The sequence below is a fragment of the Anopheles merus genome, chromosome 3L (assembly GCF_017562075.2).
Source record: "Anopheles merus strain MAF chromosome 3L, AmerM5.1, whole genome shotgun sequence".
NCBI lineage: Eukaryota > Metazoa > Arthropoda > Insecta > Diptera > Culicidae > Anopheles > Anopheles merus.
In genome coordinates this window covers 12,339,388-12,353,901 of record NC_054085.1, presented here as the reverse complement: position 1 = coordinate 12,353,901, position 14,514 = coordinate 12,339,388, and the positions used below count along the sequence as shown (strand labels likewise).

At 44.9% G+C, this 14,514-nt stretch overlaps 1 long non-coding RNA gene across 4 annotated transcripts in view; it reads right to left on the bottom strand.

The window, feature by feature from the left end:
- The window catches only part of LOC121598254, a 132,294-nt gene that overhangs the window by 88,508 nt on the left and 29,272 nt on the right, over window positions 1–14,514 (bottom strand). For all 4 annotated transcript variants that reach the window (XR_006005542.1, XR_006005539.1, XR_006005541.1 and 1 more), the window contains exon 3: window positions 13,572–13,979. This is a non-coding gene — a long non-coding RNA (uncharacterized LOC121598254). The remainder of the gene's footprint in view (window positions 1–13,571; window positions 13,980–14,514) is intronic.

The following is a 14,514-nucleotide window of genomic DNA, read 5'->3' as shown; positions in this document are numbered from 1 at the left end:
TTACGGCGAACTGTGCGCACATGCTTTCTGCTGTGCGATGAATTGCACTGGACTTCTGCAGGAGGAGGCGGTAGAGTGCGTCCCCAGCACCAGCAGTCACAATGTTGTCCGGCTAGTCGCGGAGACCTTCCCAACCCGCATCATGATTGAAGGTAAAGTGAATGAGAGGCCCCGAAGGCAATCTTTTCACTTTAGTCGGCAGTAGTCGTCGGCAGTGGGATCATCCAAACGAGGGTGCCTTAGGGGCAATGCAATTACCACGCGATGCTCTACACTACACACTCTCCCCCTAAACAGGTGTAAAATGGGCAACCGGGGATAGCTGACCGTGTGTGTCTCGGTGGAGTACACTTCACGGTTGTCCAATAAAGATAACCCCCGTGCCTAAATTACTAAAGACCGCCCGGACCGAGCCATCCAGTGCGGTAGTGCGGAAAGGGCGAGCTCTCTTTAACGATCATATTCAAGGTTATTGGTAGGGAAAAATGTGAGTCACATCGCTCTAACCACACTATGGGAAGCAATTTGATTAATACACACATGCTAGTCCGCTATAGAAAAGCCCATATACAGACAATGAAATACCCTTTGATGATATCGATCAATGGCGTTGTACATGGCCGCCACCGATGTAATCTGTTTCGATTCATACATTCCATAGGCCACCACCGTGTAGAGTGAAAAATCTGTTCGACTCTACTAATTCCATCGCCATTAGTAGGCGTTAAACCTGACATATACACAGACACAAAACTACACGAGCTAACATCCGCTTGAAGCATAGAAGCGCGCAAATGATGACGTAAAGCAGTGCGCACTCGAGGCGCCTCTAACTGAACTGCACATTACAGCTCCATCGGACTACGATCGTGTGCGCACATTGTAGATCCTGTTCGATCTATTTTTCCTCCTCGAGTGATCAGCAAAGCGGGAAAAACAAATGATTCGATTCAGGTGAGGCAATGTGAGGTTAAAATTACTAAGAATTAGCCCTCACCGTTTGCACAGCTGGAGAATCGAACAAGATATGCGCCATCGAATTGAATCTTCCCATATTTTCGCTGCCTCGTATTTAAACAGTCGCACTGTGTTGGTCAAATGGGGGGGGGGGGGAAGCCCAAGAAGTATCACGAGAGCTTTTTGTTGCTGTTTTTTACCCATTCACCTGTGCAAATGGGAACGTGTGGGTGGCGTTTTTCCGAAAATTTGGCTCATCCCCCTGCTCCCTTGCGATCAGCGTATACAACAGTGATACGCATTTTGTGGCGAATGATAATTGTAACTGCATTGAGGACGGTTCCGAGAACGCACGCTATGGGTACGAGGGCCAAGCTGAATCAATAAAGTGGTTCATTGGACCTCTGCAAGGCGCGTAGTGTTTTAATTCCGCAGAAAAAGTATGTTACTGTTTCTGGGGATGATTTCAATGCTTGTTGCTTTGGGAAGGCACGAATAGCAGCACTTCATACTATAAAGAGCCAAAAAATGTCCATGTGTAAAGAAAATTAAATTTTACATTATAATTGTTATATTTTATTTTAGAATAGCCAAACAAGAGTGCAAGATATGCGTCTAATGGAATGCTAAAAACTGTCTAGACAATAATCTGTAAGACCGGAATTCCAGGAATTTGCATTTAAAAACTTTTTCTGTGATATTTAAAACAAGAATTTGGTTTAAATATGCTTTTGGCTAATACAGCACTTTCGTCAGCATATCCGGCTGTATATAATTAGGGTATTCAATATAATGCAGAAGGTTGTCTTCCTAAACATATTGCTCCTACTAAAGCTGTGGTTCGTTGCGTCTATCTGTGGCGCTAGATCATTGGATTTAGCTACAATCTCCACTAGCATACAATCATTCATATGGGATAGTTCCCGAGGATTTAGTGTCTCTATCCAGCGGTTAGATCTCCCCAAAAGTCTAAGGGGATTAATCCTACATATCCCTAACATCACTACCATTGCACAGCTGGTTAATCAATATGATGCCGAAGGTAATACTGTGATTGATGTAGAAGTCCTTAAATTTTCGTCGTAAATCCTGTACGTCGTTCCCTTCATTTACACTGCTTTTTATCAAGCGTTTAAGATGTTTTTGATACACATGATGTCCCTTCTATAGCACAGTAAGGCCAACAAGGCTATATAGTCCGTATCTCAAAATACGACAATGGAACATCAAAACCAAGGGACAGTACTTCCTTCCGTCTAAAACCACAGAATGAAATGTTTATCAAAAGTCTTCTGAATTTATAAATCATTAATAATGTAGGAAGTACAATTTGTGAACTAATTTTAGATTGGACTGACATTTGACCAAGATGTTATTGAGATCATTATTCGAAGAGCAGAGATCCGAAAATAGTAATGAATATGATGATGATATAATCTCATGATCTCATGATCTCAAGATCAGATTAAAAAGTCAGATTTGATAACTTCATGCCTTGAACAGATGGTTATATTCACGTAGATGCACACTCTGTTAAGGTGTTTTTGATAATCTGATGTCTTAAACTACATGACTTTATACTACACTTGATGTACTGATGAAGTACTGATTAATGTAGAACAATATAGCACATTATTTGAAATTTCAGAATCACCTTCTTCTCCTTGGCATTTCTCCTTGCACCACAGATATCATGGTAGAAATGAATTCTCCAATCAAAGTGTGCCGCTCAACCATTTAATATCATTCTCGTACGGCACATCATCACGGGCGTATCATTAGTATCGGGCGCATTGCGTGTATAATTAAAAGTGATTAATTTTTACCAATCCTCCAAACGGTACCCCGACCGGCTGGCCGAGCCCCATTTACCCCTAGACCGAAATCAACATCAATCTGACCAGCATCAACCGGCACCGCCAAAAGCTGAAGGCCCAAAGCTGAGGCCGTGTATAAATCAAAACCACCGGGACTAGGTATAGAGCTACCCCGCAGAACCGCAAAAGGATCGTGAACGTGTGAAAAACAACCCCCGAGAACACCGGGTACAATAATGTTTCAAAGCCCGCAGCACGCTGTAAAACCGCTCATTTTCTGGTTCATTTCGAAGCGCGCGCGGTATCAATCAAATATGGCGACGGTGGAATGTGCCAGCACCAGCACACTGAAGTAGACACGGGTAAGGGTTGTGAGAGCCGCGCGCACGCAGAGTGGTTGGCGCGCTGGAGGCAAATAAATACTTAAATAAACGAAAGCTCAAAGTTGGCTAAGCGGGAGGACTAAACACGGACGGGGAATGGAGAGCAGTTGACGAAAATAAATAAATAAAGCAAGCGAGCGAGCGGCCGCGGAATGTGAAGTTCTTGGTGCTCGGACATGCCACACAAGCCACGATGGGAAAGAGCCACTGCCTTCGTTCGCTTTCATGAGGTTGGAATTCGTTCGCAGGAGTTGATTTTGGACGCAGGAGTTGAACAGAACGACCGATCTAGGGGGAGGGGGAAAGCATACGAAGAAAGGGTACCGAAAGGGGGAGATGAAAGAATGCGCAATGGGCTCCCAAGGTTCAAACGAAACAACCCACAAAGAGTTTGCGGATCCCAAGCGCTAAGCCGTCCGATCATCCTTTCGGCGGGCCGTTACACATCGTTCCTCATCCAATTCCGTCGCATCTTCGCGGGGCACAGGACGAAACGAGAAGAAACAGCATGACAACAACGGCACAAGAAATCATGCTTGTTGGAGGTGGAGAAGGTTTGAGGCGCACGGTCAGGAAAGCACAAAGAGAGCTACACACGCCCGAAAGTCATCCGAAAACGAGATGAAATGCCACGCAAAAGGAAGAAAGGCAATACAGCGGAGGTAGAAAAAAGGGAGTCTCGCGTAAAGAAATAGCGCTCCCAAAAATTGGCCTCTAGTTAAGGGCTGCTTCGTGCTGTTGTTTTGTTTTGCCTTTCTTGGGTGAACGTCTTTTACAAAAAACGGGCCAGGATTTTGTAGTACTTTCGTTTTGGGTTGCTTGCTGAGGAGTTGGAGGATTTCGAAAGTTGTTCAGAATTCGTTTTGTCATTTTTTAGGTTTAGGTGCTTAATATGTATTCCAGAAGAACTCTTCAAAAGAACCATTATCTTCAATAGAACCAGATAATGTAAGAACATCAATTTCTGAAATGAAGATCAATTTCACTTTATTGGAGGAACCTACTGCAGGAACTAACAAAAAATCTTAATTCTGATTTGATGATCTGAAAATTGCACTTTTAACATTTTCAAAAAAGACCAACCCCTTGCAAATCCCACTAGTGCCTCAGGATTGTCAACTTAACAGCAGAACCTTCCCAATCTTCAAAGCATCCTCCAAAGACGAACAAAAATGAAACCTCAGCGACTAGTTCGTGCCAACTGACAAACTCCACATCCAGCAGCATTCAACAAACTCGCTCAACGGCTCACCATGCCGCTAACCATCGTTCGCTCCCTTTTTTATTTTTTTGCTCTTGGTTCCATGAATCGTCCTCTACCACCGATTCGCCCCGCTATTAACGAAACGAGTGGCACGAAGCGCCCGGAGCCCACATTGCGCACATGCAGTTCGCGATTGTGTGTTGACTGACATCATATTTTTATGGAGGTTAAGTCAAACAAACCGGTTGTGTTGCCGGGGCGCTCGGGTTTTTGCTTCAGCGCGGTCTTTCGCCGCTTGGTTGGTGTGCGCTTGGCGCTACACGACGTTCCATGCTATGCGCGCGCAAAAACCCTTCATCCCAACCACTTGTCGGCACTTGGCCGATGGCGTGGCGTGTTTATTTTTCGTTATATTATTAAACTGATTGCTGGGCCTGCGAAAAACCAGAACTGGCTTCAAAAAGGCTAGCTTTACGATAGCTTTTGTTTCGAAAAACAGCTTTGAAGTTTCGCGTCCCGATTATTATCCGCTGCAGCGCGTGGTGACATTGCGTGAGAAAATCAATTTCAGTAGGCCAATCGGAATGTGGGACTGAATCGTAGCCTTGTCGACGCCATCGTGTCTCTATACGCACCGTATCATCTACTAGTTAGGGTACAGCTTCTCGCAAAGCCGTCCTATGCTATTAAACCTCGCCGATGTCCAAAGGGGGAGAGTGGCTTCAAGTGTCGAACCGCCTCCCGCGGATCCATCCGCGATGTGTGGATGGCGCTATAAAAAGATCAATGTGCACATCCTGTCTACGAAAGCCGCTCGTCCGATTGCCGTTTGACCAAGTGGAGCCACACACACACACACTGGACGGAGGCAAAATCCCTCATTACCGGATGCGGCAAAGACAGGTGGAATTTGCGTGTGCTTGTCTGTGTGTGCGCCCTGGCGGTAAGATTACACAACAAGTGGCTACTCGACATAGCTGACATTCTGGGTGCACGGTCAGGACGGGTTGAAGGTGGCACGATTGGACGCCTTAATGCTATATTTGTGTTCACTTTTAAGAAGACACCGTGTTCACACGAAACACAGAGGGGTTCGGCATCGATTTCCGTTACTATCTTGCAGCGAGCCACTTGTGCACAACACACAGGGAAAGATAAGTGGCAACGAGGGGACGTGTCTCATTGGGGTTTGATAAGGATGGTTGTTTCCTTTTGAAGTGGACAATCATCGGGGTGGTATCGAGGTAGCAGTTAGTCCTATTTATAGTCTCTAAGTGCTGGCGGTGGAGTAGATTATCCGGGCATTAAGGAAATCGCCTCTTCTACACTGCCCAGCAGTGCCCAGCAGAAGGTGCGAATGCATCGGTAAACATTGGCAATGGGAATGGGAGCTAAGCGTGATGCGCTAACCATCAGCTATATTGGAGCTTAAGCGAATCTCACACTTCCTCTTTTGGGGCTGCCTGGCTGATAAGCTAATCGCCGTTTCATGTCTCAAGATGCCCGCCACAGTAGGGGAATTTTTATATTAGACTTTGGAGGTTTTGTAATCAGAACTATCAAAGTCGTACCGATTGACTGGAGTTAAAGTAGATATTCTGCAAGGTAGCAATACTAAATCTTACGAAAGCTCTTCCATGATACTTGATGAATTAAAATTCTCAAAATATAAATATAGATCATAGGATCATACCGTATAAGCAAACGATTAATACCAGACATCCATTGACATTAAAAGGAACAAGCTGCAAGTTGCACTCCATGGTGAATAATATAGTCTGCCATGAAGTCTACTATAATAGATATAGTCTATCATACTTCAATGAAGATATCAAGTACATGGTCAACGAGTGATGTCTATTTTATGGATTTTGATTGGTTTCGAAAGAAAAGTTGTCTGATCGATTCGAAAAGTTGTTCTGAAATGATGACCAGATGATGATTATCACTTAAAGATATTTTAAATTAAAAGATCAATTAACAGCACGATACTCCAATTCAAAGAGCTAAAGAGTTCTACGTGATACGCATGCCTAACATCATGGACAAGATCTTAGAGACACGAATCTTTAGTTTAATATCTATTGCTCATTCTAGATTTTACACTGACTGATGAAGAGTACTGAGAAAAATTCTGAATATCCAAACCCGCTTTCGGAATTTAGTAGCTAGTTCCACCTCAACTACCTGAACCTCAACAACCAGCTCAATTATCAGTCATCGAGATCTCTAGTGATAGAGTTCTTTAAAACACCACTAATTCTAAATACAAAACATACAAAGTTAGACACATTAATAAAACGATTCTGCACGAGCATCTCGAACATGTAACACGAAATCGTGGCCGCAAGGAAACAAGCCACAACTATTAAATGTAGTGCCATTGGTCATGGCACCACTCAACCACAGTTGCCACACATCGACCGATCATCGACGAGCTGACGAGTGGCTGATAACGTGACAGCGAGCTGGTGGCGAAGGGCGCGGGTGTGAGTATCCCCGCGGATGGTGAAAGTGTCGGAACAACAGCGGAACATCTTACGAGAGCGCCAACCGCCCGTTTGGCAGCACACGTGGAAAGGCTGGAGTAGAACGGAACGAAACAAACAAAAAACTAAGAACCAGGACCAACGAACATCAAGCACCAACCAACGGGAGGCGGTAGAATATGGCACCGGCCGGCGGGTAATCATAATCAAATCAAGTGCTCAACGCGTAGCTCTCCACCGTGTTCGGCACCAGATCAAAGCGCGGAGGAGGTCGCTGGGCGGCACACTTCAAAGCGTGCGCCCTCGGCAAGACCTTTCCGGGCACGGTTCGTTAATTATCGGCCCATTTCAAACGATGCGCGGCCCCTTCGCTTCTGGAGGCCCAATTTTTTGCCCCGATTTGCCCGGGATCTTCTTCCGATCGCGAGCCACAGCCAAATTGTTGTGCAGTGCACCACACGACATCAAAGATGCGCGCAAAAGACATAAATAATTGCCATTAAATCGGTTTCAGTGCTACCCAGAAGCTAATCCAAGCTCCAGGAAGGCATCGAACGACAGCATTTGACAGCGTGTAGCACAATAAATCTAAGATTAAGTTCTTACGCATGAGAGCTGTGTGCGCTGCGAAGAAAGCACCACTCATGTCCTGCTAATGAGCAATCCAAACTTGACGATTTTCAAGCCCAACACCGCGTCCCGGTCTAACGAGGATCATACAGCCTAATCGGTGCCTGTACGGCTCTCGTCCAACATGCAATCAAAATAGGAAAAAAAGCCTCACATGTGTACGACGACTTCCGGTAGTGGTTGCACTCGAGAAAGCCACTTTTGAGCCCCCTTACGCTCTTACGAACAGTTTTGGGCGGTCCGGCATTGAGTTATGGATGGCCTACTGGAGCTACTGGTATTGCTACCGGAGGAACAGCCCATCTGCAGCCAAACTGTGCCCATTAGCAACGGCAGCAGCCTTGAACAAGAACAGAAGTACAAACTCGGAGAAGTAGTTCTGCTCCCTATTCCGGCAGGCTCCTCGAACCGAAGCGTTCAAGATCTTGGAGAGTCCTCTCCGTACCGTAGGTACCGATCGTACCAAAAAAAGGCACATTTACATAACAGAAAAATTCAAGTGATATGTAAACCACTCCACTCCGAGGGCGGAGGGCTGTTGAAGCTGGCCACCGCGTAAACTCCTTTCCGTGGACCAACCATTTCCGAACACAGTTTCCTTCCTACACAGATCGAAGACGCAGGCTAAAATCGAAACACAAAAGCACCGAGAGCTCGTAAAAGCCCTTCCCCATAGACGATGAATTACACATACACACATGAACACACACACACACACACTTTCTGTTGACTTCTTATACTATCAAAGTCAGAATCTTGGTAGAAGCGACCAAACAATGCATGCTGCCAAAGGTAAGTGGAAACCAAACAGGGAAAGAAGGAGAGAGAAAACCGGGCTTGACCGGGAAGGTAAAACCGGTAGCCGAAGTTTTCGGGGCTGAAGCAGTTTCCCAGTGGCTATTATAATCTTCATCATCATAACGAGCATCTAATGGGAGGACTTCGAAAGGAGCAACATCCGGTGCTCGATAGCCATCGACTGCCATACGCACAGCCGGGCACCGTGTGGCACGGCGGTGATCAACGCCGATGAACGATCGTGTGTGCGCGTTGCATGATGGTTTACGGGGTAGCGTGGATGCATTTAAACGATTGCGTGTTAATTGAAGGAAGTGAAACGGTGCGGTTCGTCGCCGGCAAGATGTTTTTTTTTTTCAGATCGTTTTGTACGCCAAAAGCGGCGGATAATGTTCTTGCCATTGCGTCCGTGCGGTTGCGCCGTACAATTGCTTGTCGTAAGTTATTATTAAGCGAGAGCAATTTAATTTCTACGACATTTGTAAACATAGCTAAACAACACTTCAATGGGAACAACACTTCAATACCCTAAAAATGGTAAGCATTTCATGCTGGTTCAAGGATCTAGATGAGAAAAAAAGATTGTCCAATAAATCTATTACTCGGGACAAATGTATATTTGATAAACATTTATTCTACGTATGATAAACTCAACAGTATCATCAAGCATTATGGAATTATTATTTCCGCTCTAACAAAGACGTTATTTTTGGTATTTTACCCACATATGTATTAGACAGCAGCAAACACGCCGACAGAGAATGGATTTGTTTGATTGATACTTTTAATTTTACTTTTATATTATTTAAATCGTCCTTCTAAATATGTTCACAGCAACTTATATGGCTATTAGATTACAGCATTATTCGTGGACGTTTAGTACAATGTCAAGCACGATATCACACGTTGCACAGGTAGTGAGATCGAATCCAAACTATAGACCTACCTAATGTCTGAATATTTCGACAATACTTTTCTAGGTTTTACAAAATATATCCGAAATCCTGAATTCATTGCAGTTTAATAGATGCACAAGAAAAGAAGGCATACATGGATTGGTGCCGATGAAATCATTTCATTCCAAATAATAATAATCTTATTGTAAAATCTTTTTTTTACTACTACTTTCCTTCTTTATTACTTAAGAAACAAACCTACAGAAATTTCACTATCGTTATTGAAACTTTAACCATAACCAATTTCCAACCACTTTCCGTCACTTAAAGCACTTGTGCAACAGCTTAGGATGGGTCACCGGAGATAAAACTTTTACACATAAAAACGTTACACGCAAATTACCTGCACACTAAAAAAGTGTTATAAATTGAAACTACACACACTCATTGACCCACCCTTCCGGCAGCTACTGGGAGATAAAATCTACCCAACGATCATGCACTGCTCTTTAAAAGGATTTTGGTAACTAATGAACAATTTTGTGCAAGTTTAACAACGTCAAACATCAATCACCTGTACGACACTTGACACTCTGTTGGCCAGTTATAACCCCCTTCGTGTGGTCAGCTTCTGGAAAAGGCCTTCTGGTATTTTATTTTTTGTTATGAAAATTAAGTAAAACTTTCAACTAAAAAGCCAATAAATTAGCTATTCCCACAGTTCATTCATGTCGGGAACGGTTCCCCCGTTTTGTGCTACACAAGCCATAAGAGAAAGGTCAACTTCATTTTCACGTTTCAAGCGATAAAAAAACAGCAGACCCTTCCGAGGTGCTGCACTTCGGGTTGCATATACGCGTCCACTTGCTGCCGGAAAGATGCTGCTTTCACACCTTTTGCACCACCGCCCTTTTCACCAAACGGGACGGTGCACGTCCCGAGAAGCGAAGCACAAAATAAGATAAAAGACGCTAGCCAAACACTGGCACCGAAATGAAGAAGACAACAAAAACTGGTAAGCGAACAAACGAGAGTCAAAAAGCGCCAACCGACCAAAAAAAAAAGAAGCCACCGGAGGCTGCATCTTTGTGCACAGTGCACATGGCAAGGTATTTAAACGAAGTACCCCGGTAAGTGCAACCCTCCGTCGTACAACGGACAAGGAGTGAGGAATGAAGGTGTGTACCATCGTCATCATCATCATCTTGCTTTCTTCCAAAACCAACCTACACAAACTGCTTTCGGAGGCTTCAGCATCGAAAGCCGGCAGCCAAAAAAGCCCTTCACACAGTTCTAACCCCTCAGGCGACCAAGACTCGCTTCGCTTCTGTTCAACTCGCCCGCAGGAGTCCGCTTGCCTTTGTGCGTTTCGATCACACTCTGCGTTCACTCGGTGCACCACAAAACACACGGGTGCGAGATGCTGCCTACGGACACTGTTTAAAAATACTCATATCTTATTTGTTGTTTACTTTACACCGTTTAACCTTTCCCCAACAGCCAACAGAAAAACGCCCGGCTGCAAGAAATAACTCCCGATGTGCTCGCCTCTCCGTGCTTCCCGGAAGATCACCGGGGCCCGGCGTTATGCTACTCATTTATGCTACACCACACCGGGCCAGCTTTGAGGCCCCTTCTCCAACCTCTTCCAGAAGCACCAGGCCAACCAGAGATTCTGGCCGAACGAATCCAATCTTCTATTTACCATTCGCAAACTCGGTGTTCGGCTTCGTTTGCTCTAGCAGTCAAAGCAGCGTTTCGGAAAACAAACCCCGTACGTACGCTGGAGTTCGTACAACGTACAGCACCTCACAAAAGCCTCGGTGTGGCGGTGTTTGACACTTCCCAGAAATCGAAACCCTGGGCGCACCGGTTCGAATTGTTCTACTCATTTGTTTCAGTCTCCCCGCTTACCCGGAGCTTTCCCAGGAATTCCAACCAAATACCATTGAATTGATTCAAGGAAACCAATCTCCATTGCAAACAGAAACAACCAACCGACTCGGAAGGAAAAGCAACCCCTGTATACCCGCTAGGGGGATCGGCACCAAATCTGGTGCTTCACACAGGCGCAGCATAAACGCGCTCGCCCGCCGGCCCGTGGTCAGACAGTGCGGAGCCAACATGGCGCCCTGCGATCGTCCAAACGAAATGGCCGACTTGACCGTTTGTGTGTGTTTTTTTCTTCCTTCCTCCTCCCTCCTTCTCTCTCTCTCTCTCCGGATTTTTTGTTCAACGTTGGAATGTTTCGATTCCTTTTTGGTCATTGTCGTCGTCGTCAACGCACCTTCTGGTCGTAAGATCACGTTCAAGATCTCGTTTTTTTCCTCTCCTTTAACGCACGTCTCTGAGTTTTTTTTTCCACGAAGCCCAGTTGAAAGATATCATTTGGGGTGTAGCAAGAAAAGAGGATTTTTATTTTCGTGTTAAAAAAATAGCAAAAAGGGAATTTAGTAGATTAACATTTAAGCAACCTAGATGTCGGCCTGACCTACCTGTCTCCAGAATCATGTTTTAAACATCTATGTTTAATCTCGATTCGTTATTTGCAATAAAAAAAAGACAGACAACTAGGCAGTTCCTCCAAAATAAATACTTCTAAAGCTTACTTTGGTTTGTCAATGACACATGTAATATAATGCATGTAATCTTACGTTTATTTAACATTTATCTCAAGTTCAAGATCTTGAAAATAGACTCTTAAGATTCTACAATCAAATAATTCTCTTGCTACGTTTCAGCTATGTTTGCTCATAACGCTTGATCAATGGTCTTGTATAAGGATGCTCCGAAAATCATACACCAAACATCACTTTTATATCACCACATCTAGACATTTCCACTACCGAGATATGTCAAGTGTATATTCAAGCATGTTAAGAAGACCATGAAGTGTACATTCAAACATGTTTGTACGTTTGGATAGGCTTTTGAGAATGTAACATCAGATATCCGTTCAATCAATGTACCGAAATAATGCGTCATGTTGGATGGTCTACGATTTCGGCTACACTTGATCAATGATCGCGTATAAAGATCTTCAAAGTATCCCAGAATAATCATAACCTTCACCCTTATCACCCCATCTACAAGTCCCAGAGATGTGTCATATGTACATCCAAGCATGTTACGAGGTCTAATCTACTCCAAATGAACCAAAATCTGAATTCATCTATAGATCACGTTGCCTCTTAATTCCAAAGAGATCGAGCATAGCGGATGTAATGGAGAACTTGAACTTGATAAAGACTCCTGGAATAACTTGTGTCACATGAAAGCTTCCGAATCAGTGACTAAAACGCCTCTAAAAGTACTCATGATTTAGTTCCAATTCTCAACCCCCACGGTAATAAGTGCCACACCCTACGATGTCACTGCCAGTTTGCGTAGAGAGTTATTAACCCATTATACAAACTTCTTCAAAAATAGATAAATGTGCCCTTGGTTCATACATTATTCCATTTCCACATACAGAAGAATAAGAAAACAAACAAACAAACAATTGTCATCGTTCGATAAATCAAGTCACCCTCTCTCTCGCAAGCTCCTCCAAGTACATTCGGGATTTTACATCTTCGACTCAAAATGTTCCTTTTTTCGGGTGGAGGATAGGAGGTTGGGGCGCTGGGCGAGAAACACAAAACAATCAGGTTTTTCTTCCCATTACTGCATCCGTCGACTCCACACACATCACAGAAAAGAACGCACAGTAAATGTTTGCTGTGAATACCGGGGGTTTTAAAAACAAAATTCGAATCCACTCCACACCAGACCTCTAGATCTGAGTGTGTGTGTGTGTGTGTGTGTGTGTGTGTGTGTGTGTGTGTGTGTGTGTGTGTGTGTGTGTGTGTGTGTGCGTGTGTGTGTGTGTGTGTGTGTGTGTGTGTGTGTGTGTGTTTGTGAGCATGTGTATGTGTGTGTGTATGTAAGCACAGCATCCGACACCGCACGGTTTTATCGCTGGTGGCGCCTAGCTTGCCCTCGCACACGAGACTGATCGGCGACGTGTCGTGGTAGGAAAGAGATCGCAAACCAAGAGCGACCTCCGCGCTAGCCAGAGCGGAACCGAGACGGTGAAGCATACGAGCCAAAGAGAGGCAAGCGAGAATGCGAGATAGAGAGAGAGAAAGAGAAAAATTGAAAATGAAAGGATGAAAGAGACACAGAAAAGTGTAAGCGGGGCATTAATTAACCCTCTTGGCGCTGTGGTGAAGCAGCGCAAGGAGAAACAAAACCAAAAACCCACAAGAGACAGGATGGAGACGCTCAAGAAGGGAAGACCAGCCGGGCAATGTCGGGGTGCAGATTAACGCGAAGGAGATCATCCGCCAGCAAATAACAAGTACAACAGCAACAACAGCAAACACGATATAAAATAAAAATAAAAAATCACCCACCTCGTACACCATCATCCACCATCCTCTAGGCGCCGCCGGACGTTAGTGCACAACACACACTCACGACGGGCTCATAATTCGTGAAATGAAAACTTCCTGTCACACACCTCTCTCGCACACCACAGAGCTCACGCACACATTCCGCGGTACCACGGCCTCACCCGTTGCAGCGTCGGCGCTTCGATCTCGGTCGATCATGTACTCCTCCATCCGTCGCTGTACGAATGTGTGTGTGTGTTTGCGTTGATCGAAGCTGGTTTGGCGCCGCCTAATGCCATCCCGCTTTAGCGTACGGTGACGCTCGAAGCGCTACCTCGCTTCTACCCTCCATTCACCATCTCTGCCTAGCGTCTCTCATCCTGGTCACGGCACCATCAAGCGCGTCGATCGATTCGGTTCATCCGGTTACTGCGTTTCAAAGCAGCAGCAGCAGAGAGCGCAAGAGAGAAAGAGAGGAGAGATATAAAAAGAGAAAAAAAACAGTAAACGATCTCTTTGCCAAGGTGCCTATTGCGCCAGTGTTGCCACGTCCCGGCTTTATTGTTGCTGTTGATCTTCGCCTGCTAACGAAGGAGCCGGGAGAAGATAAAAATTGAAAATTTATAAAACCCATTATTCTTTTCTGTGTTTCGAGCTTTCCTCCCACCGGGACCTTTTCTCCCTTCCATGTACCGTTTTTCGCTCTTTACTCGCTCTAATAAGCCTCCTTCTGCTTGTGTAGACATCCCGCAGCACCGTTTTCACCTTCCTTACACACGCTGCCGGTCCCGGATTTAGGGTTGGAATTGTCGGTGCTGCATCCTGAGCGATCCTGAGTCCAAGTGATTGCAACCTTCCTGGCAGGTTTCGCATTTGCACCAGGATCGTTTTCGCTCGAAATTGAACCAGAACGGAACCTGCATTTCTGTTCTTCCCAAAAACCGTTGAGAATGGAAGCAACAGC